The sequence below is a fragment of the Pseudorca crassidens genome, chromosome 3, assembly GCF_039906515.1.
Source record: "Pseudorca crassidens isolate mPseCra1 chromosome 3, mPseCra1.hap1, whole genome shotgun sequence".
Taxonomy (NCBI): Eukaryota; Metazoa; Chordata; class Mammalia; order Artiodactyla; family Delphinidae; genus Pseudorca; species Pseudorca crassidens.
In genome coordinates, this window is record NC_090298.1 from 12,314,751 (window position 1) to 12,329,842 (window position 15,092).

The 15,092-nt window shown below is 41.4% G+C and overlaps 1 long non-coding RNA gene across 1 annotated transcript; it reads left to right on the forward strand.

Annotated features, from left to right (window-relative positions):
* The first annotated feature begins 13,709 nt into the window (after positions 1-13,709).
* LOC137220631 (uncharacterized) lies at positions 13,710-14,630 on the forward strand. The gene is made up of 3 exons (XR_010941721.1): positions 13,710-13,853; positions 13,992-14,067; positions 14,433-14,630. It is a non-coding gene; the product is annotated as an uncharacterized lncRNA (long non-coding RNA).
* The last annotated feature ends 462 nt before the right edge of the window (positions 14,631-15,092 follow it).

The window sequence follows — 15,092 nt, forward strand, 5'->3', positions numbered from 1 at the left end:
AAACTGCCTGGATCCAGATGTTACACATAACAGGCAAAGACATCAAAACAGTCATTACAGGGAATTCCCTGGCGGTCCAGTGGTTAGGACTCCACACTTTCACTGCCTAGGGCCTGGGTTTAATCCCTGGTCAGGGAACTAAGATCCCACAGGCCACATGGCATGGCAAAAAAAAAAGAAGAAGAAGAAGTAAAGACAATATCTCATCAAGTAGAGAATATTAATTAAGATAAATTATTTAAAAAGAGAAACAAATACAAATTCTAGAGATGAAAAGTATCATAACAAATTTTAAAAGCATTACAGTAGATTTGAGCTGGCAGAAAAAACAATCTATAAATTTGAAGATAAATCAATAGAGGTTATGCAATCTGAAGAAGAGAGGAAAAAAGAATTTTTAAAAATGAGCAGAGCCCCAGAGGAATGTGGGACACCAACATATATATAGTGGGAGTACCAGAAGGAGAGAAGAGAGAAAGGAACAGAAAGCTAAAAACTTCCTATATTTGTTTAAAAAAAAAATTATCCTACACATCCAGGAAGCTCAACTCAATTTAGGTAGGATAAACAAAAGAGATTAAACACATCATAGTAAAAATGCTGAAAGATGAATAGAAAGAAAAAAGTCTTGGAAGCAGTGAGAGAAAAACAGCCTGTCCTGTACAAGGGAACCCTAACAAATTAGCAACTGACTTCTCATTAGAAACAAGGGAGTTTAGAAGGTAGTGGGATGATGTATTCAAAGTGTTGTACAAAAAAACCTGTCAACCAAATACGTAACAACCAGCAAAACTATCTTACAAAAATGAAAGCAAAATAAAGACATTCCCAGACAAACAAAAACTGAGAGAATCTGTTGCTAGCAGACCATCTTCCAAGAAACACTAAAAGAAGTTCTTCAGTCTAAAATCAAGTGATGGGGCTTCCCTGGTGGTGCAGTGATTAAGAATCTGCCTGCCAGTGCAGGGGACATAGGTTCAAGTCCTGGTGCAGAAAGATCCCACATGCCGCGGAGCAACTAAGCCCACGATCCACAACTACTGAAGCCCGAGCGCCTAGAGCCCGTGTGCCTAGAGCCCGTGCTCCACAGCAAGAGAAGCCACCGCAATGAGATGCCCGCGCATCGCAGCAAAGAGTAGCCTCCGCCCGCCACAACTAGAGAAAGTCTGTGCGCAGCAACAAAGACCCAATGCAGCCAAAATTAAAATAAATAAATTTTAAAATAAATAAATACAAATAAAATAAAGCGATGCCTGATGATAATTCAAACACACACACCACACACAAAGCACAGGTAAAGGTAATTATGTAATTATAAACGTATAGATGCATATCTCATCTCCTTTCTTCTCATAACTGATTTAAAAAGCAATTATATAAAGTAACATGTATATAGTTGGGTTTATAACACATAGAAATGTAATATAGCTGAAAATAACAGCACAGAAGAGGCAGGTGGGAGCAAGGAGTCAGGAAATTACACTCCATGATAACTTGAACCCACAGGAGCAAACGAAGGGAACCAGAAACGGTAAACAAGGAGGGAAATATAACACACTGTAACTATGTGCTGGCTCTTCTTCCTTCTGTTTCTTTAAAAGACACAAAATTATATAAAATATGTTTTATATATTTATATTATATTAAAATATATTATATATATAACAACAATAACCCCATAAAGAAGGAAGAAGGAGGGACTTTCCTGGTGGTCCAGTGGTTAGGATTTCGCCTTCCAATGCAGGGGGCGAGGGTTCAATCCCTGGCCAGGGAGCTGGGATCCCACATGCCCCGCGGCCAAGGAAACAAGGCATGGAACAGAGGCAGTACTGTAACAAATTCAATAAAGACTAAAGAAAAAGAAGGAAGAAGGAGTAGAGCTTTATAAAAGTAATATTATGATATCCAACTGTAATTAAGTTAGTACAAATCTGAAGTAGATTCTGATTAGTTAAGATGTACTTGGCAAGCTCTAGATAAAACACCATAAAACTCTCAAAATAGTGAAAAAAATAATTAAAGGAACTAAAATGTTACACTAAAAAATACTCACTGAATGTTAAAGAAAAGAAAAAGACACTCACATTCACTAATGCAAGTGGATGCTGGACAATCCAAACACTAAAAATATGAAAAACAATTAACAGGAAGATGCTTTCCCCCAAACTGGTCTAAGTTCCCAATAAATTCAAGGATCTCCTTACAGTGGTAAGAAAAGTTCTTTAAGGGTTTATCCTTAAGAGGAGAACCTACTGATAATTCTCTTCTTCCTTGCCACCTAGGGGTAATATAATTATGTAAATATCTCATGGTGACCCACTGACTGATGAGCAATGGATGTGGAATTCTTGAATAGGAAGTAAATAAACTGACTCAAAATGTGCAATGGTATGGGGTCTATGTGACTCATAGCTTGTTCATACAGGATTCAGAACATCTCTCTTTAGTACACTTCACATATCTGAAAATATGATACAATTTTCAGGGAAAAGAAATTAACTCCATGCACTTTTGTGGAAAGATCCATCTGTTCAAAAGCAGGTAGTGTCCTGAAGCTCTAATTGTTTTAGAGAAAAGGGGGCAAGCGACTCCCTTTTAGAACGCTGACTGACCTTGATAGGCACTCTAACCTCAGTAGAGCTTTTGAACAGATGAATAGAAACTACCACATTTCTCCCAGATTAGACATAAACAAAATCCCTTCTTGGAGTCATCGTTAAGGAATTTGCTTAATAACTGAACCTGTGGTCTCTGGACGCTCTGTCAATGGCAGGAATGAATAAGGACAAGGATACAGTCGTAGGCAAGAATAAAGGAGGATACTTTGTGCCTGAATTTACTGCTCTCTCCCTTTTTTTTTTAAATCTCTGTCTTCTAGTTCTTCTTATCTGTTTATAGAAAATAAAATTATTCCTTAAATCTGAATGCATGAGAGGAACATCTATAAATTCATGGCTTAAGCAGATTGTTATGTAAATGATTACAGAATAATAAAATCAGATGTCCAAAGTAAATGATTTCCATTACCACTAACCCATGGCAAGATTCCCTTATTCTATTTTAAGCAGCTTCAAATTTACTTGTGGTCTTTTATCTCAATTTCATTTTAATAACATATTTCCTAGTTTATAGGGAGCTTGCCTGAACACTGAAGGAAAACAAAACAAAACAAAACAAAACTGCACTGTACTCACTTTTATTAGCAAGACTTTATGGGAAATTTTGCCTACCAAGGAATTTTCTTTCAAATTTCACTGAAATAGCAAATCAAACTGCTCTTCAGATCTACTGTAATTCCCTTTACAATTTCACAGTTCTTATTCCACTTTCACTTGAAAAAGTTACTTTTTTTAGAGACCAAAGAAAACCTAACTCCGGTTTCTGAATAAAAGTACCAAGAATAGTGAAAACGTGGGCAGATCGAGGAAGCATTTGAAAGGTTTAATTGGAGAAATGATTGATCGATCTTTGCATAGCTCCTTATTATCACTCAGCTGTCTCAATTTTTCTATTTTTATTAGTTTTTCTTTATTTCCACTAAAATCCCAAATGTCTTTATTTTTCTGCAGTAGATTAAATCTATGAATGGAGATACACATTCTTACTTATCCATACTTGGTATACATTATGCTTTCTGTAGATTGATGTCTTTCATCAGTTTTGGGAAATTCTCTAATCATTATTTTTTTAATATTCCCTTTACTCCCTTCTCTCCATTCACCCCTTCAGGAAATATATGACAGTCACTCTCTCCATCATGTCTCATTTTGCTTTGTTTAGAATAAAATCACAATTCTTTGTTAAAGTGGGTTTATTTATTAAAATAAAGTACATTTTAATTATTAATTGACACAATTTAGAAATGACCAAATTACAGGTTAAGTACCTTGCTGAGCATAGTAACTTCTTATGCTTCACCATTTCCTAATTTTTAAGTAGACTTTATTGTAGTATAATTTACACACAGTAAAAATGGATAAATTCTTACTGGAAATGGATAAATTCTGACAAATGTGTTCACCCATGTAACCAATGCCCCATTTAAGATACAGAATGTCTCCCCAGAGGGTTTCCGTGTTCTGGTTGGTATTCAATCAATACCTCCACCACCACACCCTAGTCAACCACTGATCTGAATTCTGTCAATATCAATTTGTCCGTTCAAGAATTTCATCAAGTAAACAGAATCATACAGTCTTCCCACTTTTCTGTCCAAATTCTCTTGTTCAGAATAATGTCTGGGACATCAGTCTTAGCAGTATTTTTTTTTCTTCGATCTCTCTCCTCATGCAAGGGAGACAAAAGCAAAAATAAACAAATGGGACTACATCAAACTAAAAAGCTTTTGCATAGTGAAGGAAACCAGCAACAAAATGAAAAGGCAACCTACTGAATGGGAGAAGATATTTGCAAATTATATATCTGATAAGGGGTTAATATCCAAAATATATAAAGAACTCACACAGCTCAATATCAAAAAGAGAAACAAACAAACAAAAAAAACCAATCCAATTAAAAAATGGGCGGAGGATCTGAATAGATTGAATAGATCTTTTTCCATAGAAGACATACAGATGACCAACAGGCACATGAAAAGATGCTCAACATCACTAATCATCAGGGAAATGCAATCAAAACCACAATGAGATATCACCTCACACTTGTCAGAAAAGCTGTTATCAAATAGACAACGAATAACAAGTGTTGACGAGGATGTGGAGAAAAGGGAACCCATGTGCACTGTTGGTGGGAATGTAAATTGGTGCAACCATTATGAAAAGCAGTATGGAGATTCCTCAAAATTAAAAATAGAACTACCATACAATCTAGCAATTCCAATTCTGGATATTTTTCTGAAGAAAAAAAAACACTCCTTCAAAAAGATATACACACCTCAGTGTTCATTGCAGCATTATTTACAATTGCCAAGAAATGGAAACAACCTACGGGTCCATCAACAGATGAATGGATAACAAAGATGTGGTATAGATACACAACGAAATACTACTTGTCCATAAAAAAGAACAAAATCTTGCCATATGCAACAACATGGATGGACCTAGACCTACTATGCTAAGTGAAATAAGTCAGACAGAGAAAGACAACTATCACATGATTTCACTTACATGTGGAGCCTTCAAAGCAAAGCAAACAAAGCAAAACAGTAACATACTCATAGATACAGACACTCTGGTGGTTGCCAGAAGGGAGGGGAGGTGGTGGCTGGGTGAAATAGGTGAAGGAGATTAAGGCACAAACCTCCAGTTATAAAATAAATAAGTCACTGAGATGTAACATACAGCATAGGGAACATAGTGGATACCATAACAACTTTGTATGGTGAGGGATGGTAACTGGACTTGTGCTGATCAATTCACAATGTACGTACATGTTGAATTACTATGTTGTACATCAGAAACTAATATAATACTGTATGTCTACTATACTTCAATAAAAAATAAAATTGGGACTTCCCTGGTGATCCAGTGGGTAAGACTCTGCACTCCCAATGCAGGGAGCCTGGGTTCAATCCCTGATCGGGGAACTAGATCCTATATGCATGACGCAACTAAGAGTTCTCATGCCACAACTAAAAGATCCCACATGCTGCAACTAAGACCCGGGGCAGCCTAAATAAATAAGTAAATAGATAAATATTTTTTTAAAAAAATTAAAATATAATAAAATTTTTTAAAAGTCAGAATGATGTCTAGGAGATTCATCCATATCGTTGCATAAATCAGTAGTTTGTTTCCTTTTATAGTTGAATAGTATTCCATTGTATGAATAGACCACAATTTGTTCATTCACATTCGTTCCATACACATAAGAAATCTAAATTGTTACATTATGATATTATATATCTTCAGTATAAGATATGATATATAAAAATTTTGTAACCTCTAACTGGCTTCTCTCATTCCAATCTCCAGGACATTCTCACTGCCAAGATCAACTTCCCTTTCATCGTGACAATCTTCTGTTAAACTTTGCCCTAGTCCACTGCTGAAAGTAATCCCTTTTGCTTTCTAGTCTCATTTCATGTGATGCACCAATTACTGCTTTGGGTTATGGTTCCTTAGGTATCTATCTAATTTCAACTACTAGACTCTAAGCTGCTTGAGGTCAGGATCCAAGTGAGTTTGGTCTCTGCTTGTGCACAGCACTTAGCCAACGACTAGCTTGTGGCACGCGGCCAACAAATGGCTGCCGATCAGAGAAATTAACAAGTGAATCCCTCCACTCAAAATTAGCTTCAGCGACTCTCCCCATGTTGTAGTTTGTTGTTCAAAACCTTCCACAGCTAGCTCCAGCCTAGCTTTCCAGTTGCATTCATGTGGTTTTTCATACATAATAGCTCTTCTCCAGTTACATTGGTTTATTTGCTGAGTTCCATGCCTTTTTCTATGATGTTTTTCTTGTCTGGTAGAAAACACACGCGCACACACACACCCCTTTATAGTTATTCTCCCCACCTTCCGAACAAGAGTAGAATCCCAAGGTTCCTCTTTCCACAGGCATCTCCCACCGTTCAACATCTCCACATCTTTGTTGGCTTGGACCACACAAATAAGCAGTTTCAAATAGTGCCCAGTAGGGGGAGGTGTGCCCATAATCTCCCACAAATTCCAAAGGTTTTTTGTAGCCCTGGAGATTTTAAAGACGATATATGTCTACAGAAACTTCTCACGGATTACAGAATAAATAAACAACAGCTCAGTCATCTCCTTCGTCAGACCTCGCACAGGCTACGAGTGATCTCCACTAACCAAAGCCCCGTAACTGAGGTCCTAATAGCAAAGGCAAAACCATCTGACCATTTTTAATCTCTGTGATTTCAAACACAACCAGTTCATTTTTCAAAGTTATATCTGGAGGACCTCACTCCATTTGCATTCTCACTTTTTTAAAAGAAATCAATAAACTGTATTAACAGAATGAGTGTTGAATCTGTGTGGTTGAATCAGGAGCCATTCTTACCTTTCATAAGCAGAGGTTAGTTAAAATGAAAAAAAAACAAACTCTGTACTGCCCACTTCTTCCCCGTCTCCACCCACTTCTTACCTCCATGTAGATTTTTAAAATATGTATTCTGGGGCTTCCCTGGTGGCGCAGTGGTTGAGAGTCCGCCTGCCGATACAGGGCACACGGGTTCGTGCCCCGTTCTGGGAAAATCCCACATGCCGCGGAGCGGCTGGGCCCGTGAGCCATGGATGCTGAGCCTGCGCGTCCGGAGCCTGTGCTCTGCAACAGGAGAGGCCACAGCAGTGAGAGGCCCGCGTACCGCAAAAAAAAAAAAAAAAAAAAATGTTTTCTGTCTGTTTACCAAATGGCAGTTATTTTTTATGTACTAGATTTAAGATACCACGGGATTCAGCTTGACTCAAGTGTTAATAATCATTGATTCACGCGGATCACAAACCAGAAGTGAACAGTCGTCGTGAAATACAGAAACCATGTCCCATCACAGGGAGCAAAAGATGGCCCAGCCCGTTCTCACGCTGGGCCACATGGATCTCACAGAGAACAAATAAAGTTCAGTGTTCCATAAGTTTATAAATTAATGAAGCTGGAAGAGATCATTGCATTTCATAGATGAGAAAAGTAAGATCCAGAGAGATCAAAGTGACCATTTCAAGACACCACAGCCAGCTAGTGACAAGATAGCGACTAGAATCCGACCCTTTGGACCAGTTTCCTGGAGGGCACTCTTCATCCACATACACCATTTATTGTTCTTGCAGTGTCAGCAAGAGATGATTTTTTTTTTTTCCCGGTACGCGGGCCTCTCACTGTTGTGGCCTCTCCCCTTGCGGAGCACAGGCTCTGGACGCACAGGCTCAGCAGTCATGGCTCACGAGCCCAGCCGCTCCGCGGCATGTGGGATCTTCCCGAACCAGGGCACGAACCCGCGTTCCCTGCATCGGCAGGCGGACTCTCAACCACTGCACCACCAGGGAAGCCCCCAGAGATGATATCTTAAAAGGATCTTTTCTGTGTCCAGGACCTTTAAAGATATACTAAGAAGGCAATGCAAACACCGGGTTGGCTTGAATAACTCCTCTCTAAGGAGCCAGCCAGGCTCTCAGCTCAAGGCTGTCACATTAGCACCTTTCTGAAAAAGTGAGAAGGATCGGCAAGAAAGAAACAGAATCCATTCTTAGTGTCTATTGTATATGTCAGCACACATCCTATTCATTTCTCCTGTAATTCATTTATTGGGTGGAGTAAGAGCCAGGATGTTATTATATTAGGAAGTTATTTGTCCCTTGAATCTAAAGATTATGCCTACAGCTCACATTACATCAGAGGTAGGATGGAAATGCTAAAAGCTACATTAAAATGACAGTGCTTAATAACAATGGCACTTGAAACTTATGACACCATTCAGGGTGGATCTCAAAGCACTTGGCAAATATTCATTACGTTTCAACACAGTATGATGTCCAAGGAGCATCAGCTTGTGGTTTCCTTTTCATAAGTCAGAGGAACGAAAAATCATTGCCTTTCGGGTTTCCCTGGTGGTGCAATGGTTAAGAATCCGCCTGCCAATGCAGGGGACACAGGTTCGAGCCCTGGTCTGGGAAGATCCCACATGCCATGGAGCAACTAAGCCCGTGCACCACAACTACTGAGCCTGGGCTCTGAAGCCCACGAGCCACAACAACTGAAGTTTGTGCGCCTAGAGCTCATGCTCTGCAACAAAAGAAGCCACCGCAATAAGAAGCCCACACACCACAACAAAGAATAGCCCCCGCTCACCGCAACTAGAGAAAGCTCGCGTGCAGAAACGAAGACCCAAAGCAGCCAAAAATGAATAAATAAAAGAAATAAATTTTTAAAAATCTTTAAAAAAAATCATTGCCTTTCAAAAATCTGTTTTGTTTTTAGCCCTAACATTTTTTTTTTTTTTTTTTGCGGTACGCTGGCCTCTCACTGCTGTGGCCTCTCCTGTTGCGGAGCACAGGCTTCGGACGCGCAGGCTCAGCGGCCACGGCTCGCGGGTCCAGCCGCTCCGCAGCATGTGGGATCTTCCCGGACCGGGGCACGAACCCACGTCCCCTGCATTGGCAGGCGGACTCTCAACAACTGCGCCACCAGAGAAGCCCAGCCCTAACATTTTTATTTTTAATTATGCTTAATTTTGTAAATTACCTAAAAGCCTCTTAGCAATAAGTTTATGTAAGTTCTAATTAAATAAATAAAGTGATTGACTTCATCGGGATCAGAACTTGAAAGTCCTGGGCTCATTCAGAAGAAATACTAACTTTTCTGGCTTCGTGATAGAAAATTCATACAAGGAACCCTCACAAAACATCATCTGAAATTCCAAGGGTGGAAGGTATAAAGCAACCCACCATGGATTATAGCAAGTAATTTTTTAAAAATTACAGAAGCTAAAATTCTCCCCTGAACTATCTTTATTAAAAATTAATCCAGGAATTCAGGTTTGGAGATGAGGTAGGAGGATGGGTGGGAGGGAATTAGAGAAGGAGGAGAAGCAAAGACTTTAAATATGTATGATTTTTATTTGAAATCAGAGAAAGATTCCCTACTTTGAAAATTTGAAGTGTCGTGATAATTAAATACTTCAGATATTTCATATTATATCTGATGGGTTTTGACTTCAAAGGAGCTAGGAGGGCAAAGTGTCAGCCAACACAGGGCTTTCACTGCAGCTCCCCGAAGCCTTCATTCTCATCACAGAAGGTTCAACATACTTCTTCCCAACACAGCACCCTGGGGACAATTTCTCCACTCTAAAATGGTTAATGAGATGTAAGTGGAAAGTATTAGACAGAGTCCCAAGAAAAGTTTCTAAAAGAGGGCTCACTCAGCTAGGAAGGGTGCTTTTGGTTGATTACCCCCATGCCTCCTTATTCCTGCTTGGAATGCGGACATGATCGCTGGAGTTCCAACAGTCATTTTGTATCTCGAGGTAAATGTTGAAAAAAGGAGGTCACACTCTGAAGGTGGTGAAAGAAAGATAAAAGGAACCTACACATGTGATGACAGTGCTGATGCCATACCCTCCCTGAACTGCCTGCCTTGGGATTTTACATAATAGAAAGCCTCTTACTTGAGTTTTTCTTATTTATTCACTAACACAGCCAGATCCACGACCTTTAGAGCTTAACTTTATTTCTCTTTTAAAACTGCCTTCAGAGGGCTTCCCTGGTGGCGCAGTGGTTGAGAGTCCGCCTGCCAATACAGGGAACACAGGTTCGATCTCTGGTCCGGAAAGATCCCACATGCCACAGAGCAACTAAGCCCGTGTGCCACAACTACTGGGCCTGTGCCCTAGAGCCCGTGCTCCACAACATGAAAAGCCCGCGCACCACAACGAAGAGTAGTCACCTCTCGCTGCACTAGAGAAAGCCCACGTGCAGCCACAAAGACCCAACTCAGCCAAAATAAATAAATTTTTTAAAATACTTTCAAAAATATTAAAAAGAATAATTATTTTTTAAAAAACTGCCTTCATTTCTTGAGGAAGTATGGTCAATCATGCTTTCCTTGACTTTTTAGAATAGGTCCACTAAGAACTCCAGAAGACACCCTATATATTGTGGGCCAGTGGACACCTCCCACCTAGACTCCCACCTAGACTGCAGGGTGAACAGGGTCCACTGGACCCTGTGGTCCTAGTTTCCCCTGCTTTCACTGAATCCCCTGATTACCTTTTGATTTCCTGGGGTTTCATCCACAGGGAGATCAGTAAAAAGGTGATTTTAGATTCAAATACTGAGCCAACAATTGCTGATACAATCTGTGGGTTTATAATATCATTAGGTGCTAATTTAGATCAGCCTTGCAAGCCATGGACCACTTTGGCAGGTAAATGAATATCATGAACTATCTACCATACCTCTTTCTACAGGAAAGAAGGAAGGATGCAAGGAAGGAAGGAAGGAAGGAAGGGAGGCGGATTTTTCACATTGAATGGAGAGTGTGCTATCATTGATCACAAAACAAGAAGAGAAATAGAAAAACTATTTCCCAACAGAAACAAAATAATGATAATAACAATAATAATAATATTTACTGTGACACAGCTTACTCTGTGTGCCATTGTTCCACGTCCTTTACACGCATTAACTCCTTTGATGTCATAACAACTCTGTGAAATAGGGATGATGATGATGCTTACTTTGCAGATGAAGAAACTGAGGCACAGAAAGCTGAAGTGAGTTGTCCACAGTCTCACAGTTGGTAAGTGGCGGAGTCGGGATGTGCACCCAGGTTTATCTGACCCTTGATCACATGCAATTAACTACCACACCACATTAGTCTCAATAGTTTAAAACTGTTGGCAACGTATTACTGTTAACACTGATACCGCAGGCCCCATTAGGGAAGGGGTTTTGGTGTTTTGTTCACTGCTCTATGCCCAGTGCCAACAACACTATTTGGCATATAATTGGCATTCAAGTAATTATTGAATAAATGAAGAAATAACTGAATGAATGAATGTGGGGAACTTTACAGGACCTCTGGCAGGGTTCTGTGATTATGGTTTAAGGACTGCTTCGTGGGGTTGCTATGAGCAGACCTTTCCAAGGAGAAACCCATTCACGACAAGCCTCGCGGGATGCTGGGATGCACCAGCTACCAAGTATTAACGTCTTGACCACCTGTAGGAAATCATAATGATACCTTCTGGGAAGGTTCATAGAGTGTAAAGGACCTTCATTTACACCGCCTTGTTTAATCCTCATTCCACCCTGTGAGGATTGAGTTCCACTTTACTAGCGAGAAAACTGAGGCTCTAGGTAACAGCCGCAAGCCAGCCTCCTGCCCGTTCAGCCACCACCCACACCACTGGGCATTTACCCTGGGGGTCTTGCCCTCTGTGGGGTCAGATGTCCCCTGACCACTCACATCCTACTACCCCACCCCCTCTTGAGCACAGGCCTGCTTCCACAGCTCTCCTTGGCCCATAGTCTAACCCCTAATTTTGGTGTTCCAAATATCCATTGTTGAGTTTTAATAAACCACTGCAAAACGTAACAACTTAAATAACTACTATTATGTCTCACGGCTCTGTCAGTTGACTGGGCCAAGTGGTTCTCTCGTGGAGACTCTCAGACATGCAGTCTGATACCAGGTCAGCTGGTGCTATGGTTACTCCAAGACTCACTGGGCTGGATGTCCTGTGAGGTCCACTCACATGGGCCACAGCAGTGATGGCTCAGCTGGGGCTATTGACCTATGTGAGCCTCTCCGTGTGACTTGGACTTCCCACAGCCTAGTGGCTGATTTCCAGGGGAGCCCTGCAGGGATGAGTGTTTCCAAGGGCCGGAAGCAGAAGTTACCGAGCCATTGAAGGGCTGTGCTTGGAACTGTGACAGCGTGATTCCACAGTAGCCAGTGAGTGAAGGCAGCCAGGGGGCCCACCCAGGGTGTGGAGCAGTGAATTGCCCCTCGTGATGGGGAGCCAGCAGGTCACATCACTAAAAAGCCTGTGGGACGGGAGGTGAGGTCGCAGCCATTTTTGGAACAGATGATCCACCGCACACAGCTTTGTCATTAACCTGCAATGAAGCTATCCACCTGCAGATAAGTTTCCATTTCCATCCACACTGTTTTTCTGTGCTTAATTGGGCACAGAGTAATATTCAATTTATTTTTCCTAACTGTTGCCAAGGTTACATTTGGGGCCTTAACTGTTATTAGTCCATACCCTTTTATACCTTCAAAGGCTGTTCTAATTCAAACAGGTATTGAAGCCCAGTGATAAGAGCATCATGGGGAGGAGGGCGTGGCTGAAGCTGCCACCGTTTGATTGACATGCATGATGGTCCCGTGCACCCATGGCGGTTCCCAGCCTCTCAGTGAGGACCAGGCAAGAACACGTAACTAGGTCAGTTCGAATCCATAACAGTCATGAAAACTTTTTTTTTTTTTTGGCCACACTGTGCGCACAGCATGTAGGATCTTAATTCCCCGGCCAGGGATGGAACCCGTGCCCCCCTTGCTCCCCTGCAGTGGAAGCTCGGAGCCCTAACCACTGGACTGCCAGGAAAGTCCCCAAAACTCTTTCTATCAAGTTCACGATCCACCTCTCTTTCAAACCTTATGTCCCAATATTTCTCACCAGCATCCATGCTCCGATCCAACCAGACTTCTCACCCTGCGCTTTTCAGCCTTGTTTGCTCTGCTTTCTCCACCCCCACTTCTCCCCATCCCAGCGCAGACTCCACTCCCACATCCCCATTGATTGAAATATTACTTCTTTCTTGACAAATTCAAATTCTACTTCCTCTAGATTGACTTTCTCGATTTCCTTGCCAAAAGGGTGTGATGTGACGCTGTTCTTCTCTGAACCTCTGGAACTCTCACCTTGTCTACCTGGAGTCACAGTCCTGTTGAGGCTTGTGTCTAATTCTCTCCCTTTACTTTTACAACTGCACGACTCAGCGCAATGGCTCCCTCACCATAGGTGTGGTCAACGTGTGTGGACTTGGGTTGAACATTCAGGAATGTCATTCTCATTATGGAGTCATTCCATTCACCCATTCATCCACTCATTAACCAAACAAATAGTGACTGGGCATAATCCCCATGCTAAACCAAAAGAATGTTTTAACATAACTCTGCACTTAAATAAATATTCCCACTTCCACAATCAAAATGACCTTACCAGAAGAGGTCATGTCACAGGTTCACTTCAGTTTCAGCTCCTTAAAAACCAAAAGAGATGTCTCTCGGCGCTAGACCAAGGGCTGTCCACAAAGACCTGACTAAAGCGTCTGCAGGACCCTGGTCTTCATCATCTACTCAGCATACCCTAGGCAGCCAGACCTCGAACAGGCTCTCAAATGTTGCCTCTTCTGATCACCTTCACAAACGTGAGGGCTTCCTTGGTGACCCTTCTGATTCTGTTTTTGCTCCATCCACACGGAGCTGGGGCAACCCATCCGTCCATGCCCTCCATGTGGCTCCTAACATTTTTACTCCCTGGGTTGGTCTTTGCTACTTTCTTACAGGTCGGTCTTTACACCAGGAGAAAGGCCAGCAAGAGGAACTCCAGGCCCTCCATGGAGGACGGTCGCAAATGTCAAGGTGGGATGAAATCTTCAAACACAGAGGCGATTTATTTAGCCACTCTGTGTTTCCGTTTCCTCAAGTGAAAATGGGAATAGTAAGAGCCCCTATTTCAATGAGATAATGCCCGCACACATTACAACTGTGCCTAGTACATAATAAGCAGCTCATGAATGTGAGGTTTTCTTGCTGTTGCTGAATTAGTGTTGTCTTGGGTCATGTTTCTGAGACAAGGAAGGGTCTGATTTTCAGCAAAGTCACAGGGAGGGCAGCTTCAGCCAAATCCACAGGGGAATGGGGAGTCGGGGGGCACCCATTGTCAAGGGCAAGGGGCTTCCTGGGGGAAAGAATTTCCTGGCACTGCCTGTTCTCTTCGTTGACAGGCAAGTCAGCTCCAGCAGCCCAAGAGCAGTTCTCCGAGAAGAGTGGCAGGTGTTGAGCTTTGAGAAACAAAAGTGCGTTGGAGCTGGGAGAACAAGCAGGGACATGGCGGGGACCCAAGGGGTCTGGGCGAGTCCTGCAGCGTGCGTCTAGCTATCTTCTGCAAAGTATTTCCTGCAATTCTTGTCTTTGATTTTCCTTTTCATTCTACAGCCCCATTCTCTGTCCTATGTTCCAGTTCATTTTACAACCTACAGTCTGTTCATTCATTCAGCAAATAAATACTTAACAAGTCCTACTATGCCAACCTCCATGCCAGGACCTGGGAATATGTCACCTAATAAAAAGGGCAAAAATCCGTGCTCTCATGGAAATATTCAGTGGTGGCAAATTTTACTACTTTTTAGAATAGATATGAATTTTAGAAATAGCCAAAAAGACAGAGACGAGGTGATTAACTGCATAATAGCAATTTTTACCCAAAGTGAGTTGCAATTATAAATTAATAAGACTAATTTTCTCCTAAGCCTATTAAACTAATCTTTCCCAGGCTATTAATTTTCATAGGACTTTTTAAAAATTACACTTTTTTATTACATGGGCACATAATCACACTGCTGGTAACTTGGAAAATAAAAAAAGTAAATTAATCACCTGTAATT